Source organism: Vidua macroura, chromosome 17, assembly GCF_024509145.1.
Source record: "Vidua macroura isolate BioBank_ID:100142 chromosome 17, ASM2450914v1, whole genome shotgun sequence".
In the NCBI taxonomy this organism is placed as follows: Eukaryota; Metazoa; Chordata; class Aves; order Passeriformes; family Viduidae; genus Vidua; species Vidua macroura.
This window is the reverse complement of record NC_071587.1, coordinates 4,594,430-4,607,644: the sequence shown is the minus strand read 5'-3', so window position 1 is coordinate 4,607,644 and position 13,215 is coordinate 4,594,430. Positions and strand designations below refer to the sequence as shown.

The following is a 13,215-nucleotide window of genomic DNA, read 5'->3' as shown; positions in this document are numbered from 1 at the left end:
GCAGGGAAAGGCAGGCACAGGAGTCCAGCCATCCCCAGGGAGGACAAGGTGGGTTCAGGGGATGTGCCCTGGGGCTGAGCACACACAAGGAGCTCAGGTCCTTTCCCTCCTTCCCACAGCCCAGCCTGGGTGGGAAGGGCAGCAGCGTCCCCCTCCCAGCCTTCCCAGGGGAACACCTCCAGGTCATTTCCTAAGCCATGTCTCACAGAGCACGTACCCACCAGCAGCTCTGCCAAGGCACTCCCCACCACACACACGTGAGCTGCTCTCACCTGCAGCACCTCCAGGAAGATGGGAAACCAACCACTCCCTCTGCTGATGGGAGCAGGGAGCCCTGTGCTGTACAGGAGCTCTGGGGGTTTGTGTGGTTTATTTGTTTCATTCGTAGAGTGCATCAAATCAAGAGGGTCCTTCATGCTTAGACAGTCACAGCCTAAAACTGATTTTTAAAAACTGCCTCTGTCACTTCCCACCTTTTGGGCAAACATTTCATTAGAGCACCATCAATAAGGACACTGCACTGAGCCCCACCTGTCACAGCCTCACACACCTACAACAGGGGACCTGGCCACTGGGTTTTCAAACAAAGACACACAGAGGTGGACACCAACAGTGACCACATGGCAAACTGGGAAAGGGATTTCAAATCACAAGAGCTATTCCTCCACAGAATCACAGTCCCAAAACACTCATTTTCACCTGCAGTGCCACAGGACACAGTCCCTTTTCCTACAGAGCAGCATTTCCAGCCTCCTGAAGGGTTTCCTTTTTTCCTGAAGCCTAAATTTTTATTTCTCCAGTATCACCCTGCCAGGTGGGTTGTACCATCTCCCTTGTCTGGGTCTCTGTGCATGGAGTGTGACACAGGTGGGCACTGACCACAGTCTGCTCTGGACACGAGGGCTGGTGGCACAGCTGAGGGCAGAAACCTGCCCACAGCCCAAGGCAGCACATCAAACCACAGCTGGACACACACCTCAGCCAGTGCCCTCAATAATCTGCACCAAACCCTTCTCCAGAGCTCAAGAGCATCCACAGGTGAGCAGATGAACACATATCAAAGTCACTGGCATCTCTCTGGGCAGCAAAGTCACTGCAAGAGCTGTATCACCACCTCAGGATTGTTATTTCTAGTCCTGTGCTCCTGCCACAAGGTGCCAAACCTACTGGTGGAGCCTACTGGTCCCTCAGTGCTGCTCTGGGAGCTCTGGCTATTGCTTCTGGTGGCAAATTCTTCTTGCACACCGTGTGATTCTCTCTGTGTTGTGCTGTGAGCCCCACAGCACCCACAGGTTAACCACACAGAGGAGTGAAAACTATGAAAGGTGTTGCTGCTTGATTTAACTTCACTGGTATCTTAGAAGTAAACAGCTCCTTCCCCAACCTGGGGCTTCAGCTACACTTTAAGCAGCAGATGTTCAGCACTACCAGAAGAATGGTTCCTCCTGAGGGAATGACAGGGAAAGTGGCAGGAAACATCACTTTAAAAAAAAAAATATATATATATATAAATATATATATATTTCAGCCAGGACCCCTTAGGGAACACAACTCCTACATCTGCCCTGAAGTGCTGGTGTGGAAGAGCAGGTACAGAAATATTCTGGGTAAGAGATCTCGTCAGAAATTGGGAGTTTCAGGAGAGATTCTTGGCTTTCCCACACGTTTCTTGTATGCAAAGTAAGTAATTTAATCTGTGCCCCAATTACCTTCTTAAAGTGAAGATACTGTTTTACCATCTGCAGCAAAGGAACTTTCATTGCTGCCTGCTGCAAATGTGTTGAAGGTTCCTCCTTGTAAAATATTTTCTAGCTTGATGGAAAGCTCAAAATTTCAAGCCAAATTCTGCTCCAGAGAATTAAGAAGATTTTCATTTGGCTGCTTTATCTCTAATTCCAGATAATCTCTCTGTCTTCAATGAGCTCCTTCCCAGCAGAGGGAATAAAATACAAGCAAGAAGAAAAAAAAGTGAAGCAGAAAGTAAAAAAAATCTCTTTGGAGCCAACACTGGCAAAAGAAAATTTTAAGCGCCTCTTTCATTTCTCCTCCCAACTGTTCCACTCCTAACAATACTGGCAGTTGTTTGAGGAAAGCCCCTCAGTATTTTCACTATATATTTCCTGTAAACACCCAACACAGCACAATATACATTCTTTTCCCTATCAATATTTCAACGTGGGCCTCCTTAAAAAAATGTAAAAAAAATTAAAAACCCATTCTGTGCCAAGCAGTCCACCCCCAGATCAGTGTGCAGTGAGGAGTAACCCAAAGCTGGTGGTGGTGCCCCGACAGGGGCTGGAGAGCTCTGTCTGGGGGTTCAGCAGGCACAGCAGGGAAGGGCTTTGAGCACAGCTCACACCCAGGATTTAGGAGCACGCCAGAGCATTAAAGCTAAACCAGCTCAGATCTCACTTCCCTCCACGTGGCTCCTGTGCAGAGCAGCTCCTGGAGCCCCGTTCCAACGCAAGGCAGCAGGACCTGGAGGCGTTTTAAAAACCTTCCTCTAAAAGCTCTGCAGAGCAAATGCACCTTTCTGTTTCTGCTCCAGCACAGCCCTTCAGAGCTGCCACCTGTGGTAGATGAGCAGTGCGATGGCTGACTCTCACAATTAAAGGGCAGATATTATGTGTATGTTAAGAGAAGTTTTTTAGAGATTTATAGATGTGTTTCACCCCTCCCTTGCATTGTTATCAGGGGTTGCCTGATAACAATGGGTTTGGGACATTTGGGAGGGTTGGCTCGTTACCATGGCAGCACCTGACCTCCCATCAAGGTGTAAGAAAGTGATCTCCACCACTGGACAGCAAAGAAGGAGCGGATGGACAGAACTTTGGGAGGGGCTAAAGGGTTAAAAGGCAAAACATCCACTGCGTGGATGAGCACACAGAGGGGAAAAATCCTTTGCTCCCGGCGCTGTAACATTTTCTCTATTCAGTCTTTTGTTGTGTTTTTGATAAGCTTTCAATAAACATTTTAAATGTTTTGAAAGTGAGCACCATTTCTCACACACCTTTCTGCATTAAGCTGCCCTTGCCTGGGGATATTTTCAAAACTAAAACTCCATGTGGATGGCTTTCCCACTCACTAACAGTTGGGGGTTTCTTCTCCCCTCTATTTTTATTCCCTATCACCTTCCTCACCAGCTAAGCTCTGCTCTCACTGGCCCTTCCTCCACATCCATGGGCTGTTCCAGCCCCAGTTTGAGGTGTAGCTCTAGTCCAGGCACTGGGAACAACTTGAAGGATGCACTGGAGCTGTAAAAACTGCTCAGCCCCCTTGTACTTCCCAAAGGGGACACCTTGGGTTCCCCTCTGCTTTCAGGTCGATCAGTGAATCAGTAAAAACAGACACCCTGGGCTCTTGGCTATGAAATTCCACAAGGAGAAGGGAGGGGGGCGTTTCTGCCAGCTTCAACTTGAGAATCCTAACGGCGATTTCGAGTCGAGTTAAAAACCAGAAAGCAAGTTCAGGGCTCAATTTCAAACGACACCAGAACAAGGCATTCCCCTGTAACTCAGTGCCATAGAGAAACCTCACTCGGCGGCTGTGAAGCTGCAGACAGCACTCGCTCACTAATTGTCCTGCTTGCCTTTTTCCCTGAGCTGAGGGCTGAGCACACGGAACCAGGAGCAGAGCTCTCCCCTCTGACTGTGCCCCAGACAGCACAGACGGCTCCGGGGAAGATGATGCTTGGAGACAAGGCAATTTTACTCCTTCAAGAATCCAGCACACACCTCTCCCCTTTGCTCCCCTTAGCAGAGAAGTGTCTGCTAACAAAAATTTATCTCCGGCATCAGAGGAGCAGCAGGATCCCTGCCCTTAGGCAAAGAAAGAGGGATCAGAATGGGATTTCTGTGCAAACATGAAACGAATCCCAACTTCCCTCGCACGAGAGCAGCCCCATCCCCTGAGCCAGGCAGTTAAATATTGAAGGAAAGGCATGCAGCAGCTCCGATTATGTGGAACAAAAATTAATTGAGGGCATAAGTCTCCGATTGGGCTCTCAATTTATTTTTTCCACAGCACATTATATGGGAGTGGGGGTTGAAATGCAGACACCTGCAGGGAAAGCAGCCCGACCCATCTGTGACAGTGATATTACCTCTTTTTATTTGTTTTTCTGGTTAGAGCTTCCATTTTTTATCAACCCTGCCACAGACAGATGTGTGGAGGCTTCCAAAACTGCATCCCTCTTCCTGACATTTTCAGCTACACATTGAGAGATCTGTAATTTGGAAAACAACAACTTTCCCTCAAAACAGGCTTTAAAATAAGACATGGGGAAAACGGGAAAAAAAAAAACAAACCCAAACCCCAAGTTAATTTCCAACAGAATCTCAAAAACACCACTGGAAGAGCCCACACCCTTTCCTCAAGATATAAATTACAACCCTATTCGCACCCGCACCCCACTCTTTTTAACAGAAATCCTTCCATTGTTTAAAGCCATTTACACATATTTTGGCCCACTGGGGAAAAAAAAATAATCCTAGGAACAGCCCTATTCTGGCACAGCAACAAGCTAGATAAGTGCCTGGACTTTCCATTTGCAGCTCCTGGGCACCTCAGGCCGTGCCAGTGGGATGTGCCAGCATCAGGGGCTCTTGCAGGCTCCCAGCTGTGGACAGGGATGTGCCTTTCCCTGGGAATTCCCACTCTGGGCATCCCACCTGCCTCCATGCAGATGTGCACCCCCAGGGCTGTGCCTCCTGACAGGGAGTTACCATCCTGTGGGACTGCATTCCTCAATTTTTATTGATTTTTCTGGGGGTTCTGCCACCAAAACGAAGTCCTGCCTTGCTGGCCCCTTTCCAAGGCAAAGGTGTGATGCTGTCAGCTCTGTGGCACCACGGTGACAAAGCCATTGATTGGCAGAATTTAAAAGTGTTTGCTACACACCTGACAGCAGGAATATTGATTTTGTGGGAGATTTATGAGAGGATTCTCTTCCCAACCATCTGATCCATCCATTTTAAACAGCGGTTGTATTTAATTACTGCTAACAAAATGCTTTCAGCTCTAAAGCTTATGGACATTATTGAGCGTATCTACAACAATTCCAATAATCCTCAAAAGGTCTTAACAAAATAACATAAAAAGACGCCCTCTGACCCATCCTGCATCCATCAGGGAGCCCGTACAGCTGCTCAGGGTAGTGCTACTCTCCTGCCTCTGCTGTGCAGGGACCAGCGGGGTGCCCACAGGCTCTGCTGGGAGACTAAAGAGGTGAGACTTTGGGAAAAATTGTTTATCCATGTGATAGTGTGGGATGCTTTGTTCCAGACAGCTCAGACATCTGGATTTGTTGTCTAGGGTTTAGCCCTTATACCTCGGTGAACTCCATGATGACTTCTTGACCTGCTAAACCACGCACATGTCACCAAAAAATTCATCCTCCAGTTCCCCCACATTCTGCAGGTCAAGGTTAGCCCCCAGCATGCAAGGAGGGGTCCCTGAGGCTGCTGATCCAACACTCACAGACCTGGTCAGGCCTCCTACAGCACCCTATAGCTGCTATAGGGTACCAGGGCCAGCCCACTCACAGCAGCACCCACGATCAGCATCAGCCAGGGCAACCCAGGCTGTTTTCCCTGGAAGCCTGCAGGAATATTACAAGAGCATCTTCTAGAAAGTGAAACCACAATATTTGAAGAGGACAAAGGCTCCTTAAGATGCAGATGAGCAGAAAGCCTGCACGGGAAAAGCAGCACCGCCTCTCACTTCCACCTCTGCCCGCCCCACTCCAGAGGAACTCGCCTTATCTCACATGCAAGCCATGAGACTGAAACGAAATGTTTTGCTAGCAGAATGCTAACAAAACGTTAGCACAGCTCTCTGCAGTGCCAACATCGCCTGTTTCAGTCTGAAATCAAGACTCTGGGAGCAGCTTGCCACTGCCTTGCTTGCAAGGCAGATTTTTTATTTCTGAAGAACCTTATTTTTAGGCGCAGCTATCAACCCGCACGTCACCATGCGTGCCCTACTTTCTGTGTTTTCTGCATCTCCTCTTGGCCACGGTCAGGGTGGTTGTTGGCTTGACTTGCTGCTCTGACAATACAATTGCTCTGACATCTAGTTTAATCAAATATTTACCACTTACCCGTTTGAAAATAGGATTTTGTCTACTTTAGATTGACTTGACTTGCGAGCATGGAACCAGAATTGCTGGTACAGCTCTCCTCCTCACCAGTCCAGTTCTTACTTTGCTTCTGCCATTTCTGGGATTACCAGCACAAGGGCTCTGCTGCCACAGGCCAAGAAGGACCAAGGAAAACCCTGGAAAACCTCAGCCATTGATGAGCCCAACATTCAGCCATTCTTCTGTGTCCCAATGTGCAAACAGTCAGACCTGTCCAGGAGAGACTCTTCCCAAATCAAGATTTAAGGCCTCAGCTGGGAAGAATGGCTGCTCTTAGGGACAACTGCCTGGGCAGAGGTGCCAACCCTGCCATTTGATAGGTACCTCACTTGCATGTTTGTTCTGAGAAGAAATGTTATTTGGATGGCAGAAAAACCAGTGCAGAAGTCAAATTCAGGTAACAGGGGCACCTTAAAGCCTGAAATCTGATCAGATTTCAGATGAGCAGATGGTGGGGATGACCCTTCTGCATCCCGCTGACAGCCCTACAGCCCTGCTCCCACCCACTGCTTTGGGGGGGTTAAGCAAAGCCCACCCAGTACAAAACCCACTTAACTTCACATACCAGATGAACTCTTGCTCGAGACCTCACTAGTAAAAAGCCAAGTCCTACACAAATCCTTAAATCTCAGCTTAGCCCCGCCAAGGAGAGAAAATGAAGATATTACTGGATACCTCACAGCCAGCACAGGGCCCTCTTTCCTTCCCTGGTCTTTCTCCTTGGAGGGGTATTTGAGCTGCTGTGCCAGTCATCAAGCAGAATCTGTGCCCATGAAATGCTGCCAAACTCCAAAATCACCACATGGTGATTAGAGCAATGCCTCATACTTGGGGTTTTCCCATATGGATCATTAAGGATGCCATAACATCATATGGAGCAGCTGGGATAAAATTAAGGCAACTGGTCCTGATGAATGAAGCTGTGCATCTCCATCCTTCCCTTCTAGGCTGTCCTCTCTCCTCTTCCAGAAACACCAGCCTGCAACTCCTGCCCCTCCCTGCTCAAGGGCAGAGCATCAAGATATAGCAAAGCCTCACCTACCAAGCAGGGACAAGAGCAAACTCACAAGGAAGGTCTCTTGGCAACTCAGGGTGAGAGAAAAGGAGGGGGGAGTTGCTGCCAGCTTGTTTGTGTGCACTTAGGGTGGCATTTCCAACCCTGTAATTGTTGCATAATGAATTTAGCAATGGAGTTCAAGAGCTATGAATCATTCAGGCCAAGAAAGCATGAGTCAGGCCCCGAAGAATCAGATGTTAAAATTACATACATTTAACTTGAGTTTGACAAAGCCAGAGGAGCAATGTCCCTGCACATCTCAAACCATCAGGCCAACATCCCCACTGCTCCTCCTGATGGACACAAGACCAGAGCAGCACCAGAGCAAAACCTTTGGCCACTCCAAATAATTTACACCTGGCACCTCTGGCCAGCCCAAGTTATCAGCCCCAGCTCCAAAAAACCACCTGATGCTGCCTCTTAGCTGCTGCTCACACTGACTCACTGAGAAAGGTGGCGAGCCTGAGAAAAGCTCTTTGCACAATCCTGACAGGGACTGAGCACTCGGGATGCTCATTTCACTGTGTGTGACCTGCTCAGGAGCTGGATGGGGACAGGGGAGGACAGCAGAGGTGGCTGTGGGAGCTGGCAGTCACGGTGTTGGAGCAAAGCACAGAGCTGGGGTGGGAAAGGAGCACAGCTCTCTGCAAGGCACTGAGCATGAAACATCATGACAGAGAAGGATGCCTGAGTTAAGGAGTGTGTGTGGATGCAGAGAAGACCTCAGGAAAAATATGGTGTTTTCCTGGCTCTGTTGGGGATCCTGCTTAAGTCATGCCCTGTATTTTGCATTTACAGGGCCTGCATATATGGAAGGAAAGTTATTTTGAAGTGAGATAGGGCGTGAATTCAAAGCAGAACAACTATTCTGGGTTAACTCCCCAGGTGGCTTCTTATTCTAGAGTGGCAGTACCTTTTTCTAGTTTAATTCACTGTAAAAATAGATTAGGCCAATGGTTCTCATCTGCAAGGCCATGGTAGCTGGCCTGCTGCTTTTAGAGCATCCTTAATTGGAGCCTGGCTGTGGGGACACGGGGGGCTCTGGGATGCAGATGTGGTACTCTCAATTTGGGAACATCATATTAACTTAAACCAGGAAAAAAACAACCACCTGCAGGAGTGTCTGCACAGCCACAGGGCTGTCCCTCAGCAGGTGCACGGGACACACAAGGCAGGGAACAGAGCCTGCAGTGCTCTCTGCCCACTGCAACCAAACAGCACTACAGCAGACCCACAGCCTGCCCTTTACACACACCCCAAGGCCTCCTTGTAAAGCCATTTTTGTTTGAGGTTCCTTTGAATTTACCATTTATCAAGCGTCCATTTAGCCCCGTTAATCACAGCCTATCAAGCTCTTTCAAATGCAAACACGGAAATGTACCCAGCAACTGCACTTCTCCCGGTTATCCTTCTCCTGCTGGAATTATGGAGGGCTACAAAGCAGGAATGCCAACCCACCTGTCTCATGCTTTTCAACCACTTCCCATGGGATGAAATCAGCTGACTATTCTGGAAAAAAACAGACTGATCTCTTTCCCTACCAGCTAGCAACATTCAAGGAGAGCAAACAATGTGTTGTGCAGGAGAAAGAGCATCCCTGTGAAAGTCAAGGGGAGAGGCAGATGGGCGGCCCCGGCAGCTCAGCACCTGCATCAGCACATGGATGCTGTCTCTGGAAGCAGGGGCAGCCAAGCCACCTTTGTCAAAGGCTGTGTATTTCCTGGCTGGGCCTCTAGAGCCAGAGATCTCAGAGCTCACTTAATCGCCGTCAAACGATACACCATTTTTTTTGCTTTGTTTGGGTATTAAGGCTTAGCTTTCCTCAAGCTATTCATTCTTTTTCCTCAGTGCCTATGTGGCTGTTAACCCCAGTGCTGACACACTTCTGAGCGCTGCAAGAAGCTCTGTCAGGAAGAGCCACATCACTCTGCAGGTGTCGTTTGTCCCAGACAGCAGTGCCGAGTTCTGACTCAGTCCCGTGTCAGCCGCTTCACTGACAAACCCTTGCCCACTGCCGTGAGACCCGGGGTGTTGCATTCATTCCTCTCACCTCCCAAAGTCTGACAGCTTTCCTGCTGCTCTGTGCTCAAGCCAAGCCCTGCACTGCCCAGCAAAGTGGGTGAGGTGCAGGTGATTCACACCCACCACTACCTGCTCCTGGTGCTGCTGCCCTGGCCAAGCACCCCGTGCTGCACACTGAGCAGGACCTGACCTAGGAGTGGGCTTTGCCTTAATCAGAGCTGGACTCAGCTTGCTGCTGGTACCACCCTGCACCTCCACCCAGCCAGCAAAGCAGCTGGGCTCCACTGTCCTTTCAGGAGCGCCACCTTCAAAGAAAACCTTTAAAAATATAGTATCTCTCTATATATAAAGAAAAAACATGTTGGATGGTAAAAAGTGACAGCCCACAACTGTGCATGCCCTAAACAAGGCTCTGGCAAGCCCCAGAGCTGGTGTGGGCCAGCAGCAGAGCGGGGCTGTGGAGGTGAATGTGCAGGGGAGCGCTCGGGAAGGCGACAAGGAGAGACAAGCAGATTAATAGAAGACGACAGATTTCTAGTAAGATTGTGATAAGCCTCTTGAAACTTCCCTAAAGGATGAGCCAGCTGGCAAGACCATCCTAGGAGGTGGTGTAAGTCGACTAACAGCCTTGCCAGCAGCTGACCCCTTTCACAGATCCCAGCTCATTCCTGCAGCTGCTTAAGCAAGGAAAGCTGAACAGGCCACACCTGGATGCTTCTACCCTGGCACTCACCTGCAATTCCAGCTCTCCCTGCAGAGAAGCCACTGGCCCTGAACTGTTTAGAACAAGCAGCGAGGTCAGGCTGACCGTGGCACCGGCAGAGCTCAGCACCCTGCTCTCCTCTCCCCAGGCAGCCACCCAGCACGTTTCACTGCCCACAAGGGGTTAACCCCGACCCATGTCCCCAGCATCGGGCCAGGAAGTTGCCAGGCATCTTTGGGAAGTGGCACATGGCTCCTGGAAAGGGCTTTGCCAAAGCAGGCATGGGAATGACAGGGTGATGAGTGGGGCACCTGCATTATGCTTTGCCTTCCTTCCTAAATTCAGCTCTGCTGGGATCCCCCCAGAGCCAAGTCCTCCAAAAACACCACACCCCAGTGAGCAGGTCTGAGGAGGTCCTCTTCCTCTGAGGAGGAAGAGGAGAGGGCTATCCACAGGGGAAGGCAAGCTTGAAGTGTTAAGATTTTTATCCTTCAAAGGACAATACCTTCAAAACCTGCTGGACGTGAAGCGGACACCACACCCAGGTATGGCCAAAAGAAGGTGCTCAATGTGTCCCCTTGCCAGTGCCACAACAAAACCCTGTCACCGTTTGAAACTGGAGGTTTCACCTGGAGCATCTTCTTCACGTAATGAACAGCAGCAGCCAGTTTATTTGGTATCAGGCAAGTTTTTCTTCTTAGGCCAATTAGTTGCTGATATAATTTGCCCACTGAGGTCACTGAATCATCATTTAGCAGTTTCAAAGGAGATGAGATGAACTGCAGGCCAATTTCCCCCCTCCAGCTCAATGAGTGATTCAAAATGCAGTTAATGATAGTGGCTCATAAGTATCTGGCAGAGGATTTGAGAGAGCAATTTATTGCCCAAAAAAAGGTTGATCTCTTTCAGCCAAAGCAGCTCAGCTGGTGAAGATGTAGGATCTGATTTTGCCATCTTACTTGACAGTTGTTAAATACTTAAGAGCTGCTAAACTTAAATCAGACTCAAGTAAAAGGAAAAAGGAGAAGACCCAAAATTAAGGTAAGGAAGGTCACAGTTAAAACCCACTTTGTCACCAGCAAGCAAGTTTCATCCTTTTAAAGGACGGGGGAAAGAACCAAGTAATAACCAGCAAGACTTTCAGCACAAATCCTGCATTTTTGTGAGTTTATAGAATATAAAAATGAGACACCCCCTCATCCACAAAAGCTTCATTATTTGTCAACCTCAGGCTCCATAACCAGTAAACACTGGTTGATGTTTTTCTTCTTGCTGGATGAAATGTGCCTAGAGGCAACAGGCATTTTATAAATTATTAAACCAAGGGAAAATAAGGTTCCAACAAAGTGACTGCAGAAGCGATGCAGAAGCACCGAGGAGCTGGTACAATTGGTACCAGCACATTTACACAGAGTCATTTTTCCTGCAACAACTGACTCAACAACAAGACATTGTTAGAAATGCACATCCTGGACACGTGATCTTGATGGCAAAAAGAAGATGTGATATCTCAGCATTGCATCACATCCATCACACATATCTGAAGTTCAACACTTTAAACCTTATTTTTCTTATGAAATAGTCACTTATGTTTTCCAGTCAGAGGGAAAATTAACTTTTTTTTAAATTTAAATTCCAGCCTCAGAAGAGATCTCAGGACATAAAGCAAAACCCATGAAAATACTGGAATAAGAGTATTTTTATATCATCTACAGTTTTTTTATCCAACTCGTAGCATTGAGAAGGAAAGGAAGGAAAAAACATGAATGAAAAAAGTATTCTTCACTATCAGGGTTTAATACATTACATCTTTCACAACACAATCTACCTCCTGACTAAGTTCTGTTCCAGCCAGAAAAAACCCTTCTGCTTTCTGCCATAACAGCACTTGGCCCTTCCATCTGCGAAAAACCACTTAACAGTAATGGCAGGGCTCAGGACAGCGGGTCAAGGGAGGCTGGGTCAAGGTGGCAGCGAGGGCAGCCCAGGCAGCGGCTGCTCCCGAGGTTCCCTGAGGGTTTGTTAGGGAACAGGAGGGCTCAGAGCTGGGTTTGAGTTTGTTTTGGTTTTTTTTCCCCAGGTTTGTGAATCCTCTCCTTTCTCTGACAATCTGAGAAAAGCCACTTTTCCAACTATTACCCTACTGCAGCTTGAAGTATCTTCCTTCTCCTCCTCGACTGGTTTTCACCGTGCAGAACAGATCTTTTAGCGATAAGCAAGCAGAGAAATAAACCAGAAATTGGAAGCTCGTCAGGCAAAAAAGCATCTCTACCACCACTGCTACCTCAGGCCCTGGAGCTGGAGAAGGGGCTGAAGTTCAGGCTGAAGTTCCCCCGGTCTGTCATAGCCTGAAGGAGACTGTCCCCAAAAGCCCTTCACCTCACCTGAAACCGGCACTTACAACCCCGATGCCATTTCAGTAATTACGGTTGCTCGTATTTGTGCTACCTCGAGTAAATTTCTACCACACCCCCTTCGTGCCAGAAGGGAGAGGAATTCTCCGTGCACCGAGCAAAACCCACCCACGAACGGCCCGGAGCACGCACATCCACAGCGCGCCGCGACCCGCGCTGCGAGCGGCGCTTCAACCCGAGGAGCCAGAACCGCCCCGCGAGGGCGAGCCGCGTCCTCATCCATGTGCCACGGGAAGGTCGCCGGGCTGCCCGCGGAGGGCAGCGGCTGCACAGCCCGCTCCGGGGCTGGAGTTACCCAAACTCCGCGGTGACCGCGGCGGGGACCGCGCCCGCCCGCGGCGCGGCAGGACCGCGGCACCCCCGCAGCATCCCCCGGGCCGGACCGAGCCCAGCCGGGCCAGCCCCAGCCCCAGCCCCCGCTGCTCGCCCCCCGCACGGCCCCGGCCCCGCACTCACCGCGGAGCTCCGCGCAGCGGGCCCGGCCCCGCGCTCCCGCAGCCGAGCAGGCGGAGGGAAGCGCAGGGAAGCGGAGGGAGGCAGCGGCGCCGCGCAGACCCGGTCCCCGCCCGCCTCCGGCCCCGGTTGCGGCCGCGGCTCCGCCCCGAGGAGGGGCCGGGGCCGGAGGCGGGCGGGGAGCGGCGCCCGCCCCGCAGGTGAAGGCGCGGAGCATCCCCGGGGATGCTGCGGGAGCGGCATCTGGGGAGCGAGGGCTCGTCCGCATGGGGCGAGCGGGGCTGGTTCTGTCTCCGGGAGGGGTAATTAGGATAAATAAATAAATATTTTTTTAAAGAAAACCCTTTGAATTTCGGTGTAAGGTCGCGCCCCTGCCTGTCCAGCTGCCTATGGATAAGATTTACCCCGACTTTTGGCTTAGCACAAG

At 49.9% G+C, this 13,215-nt stretch overlaps 1 protein-coding gene across 1 annotated transcript in view; it reads right to left on the bottom strand.

The window, feature by feature from the left end:
- The window catches only part of PPP1R16B (protein phosphatase 1 regulatory subunit 16B), a 54,832-nt gene extending 41,975 nt beyond the window's left edge, over positions 1 to 12,857 (bottom strand). Inside the window, exon 1 of the mRNA XM_053992929.1 lies at positions 12,792 to 12,857. The gene's annotated coding sequence lies outside the window, so the exon portion shown is untranslated. The remainder of the gene's footprint in view (positions 1 to 12,791) is intronic.
- Positions 12,858 to 13,215: the final 358 nt, after the last annotated feature.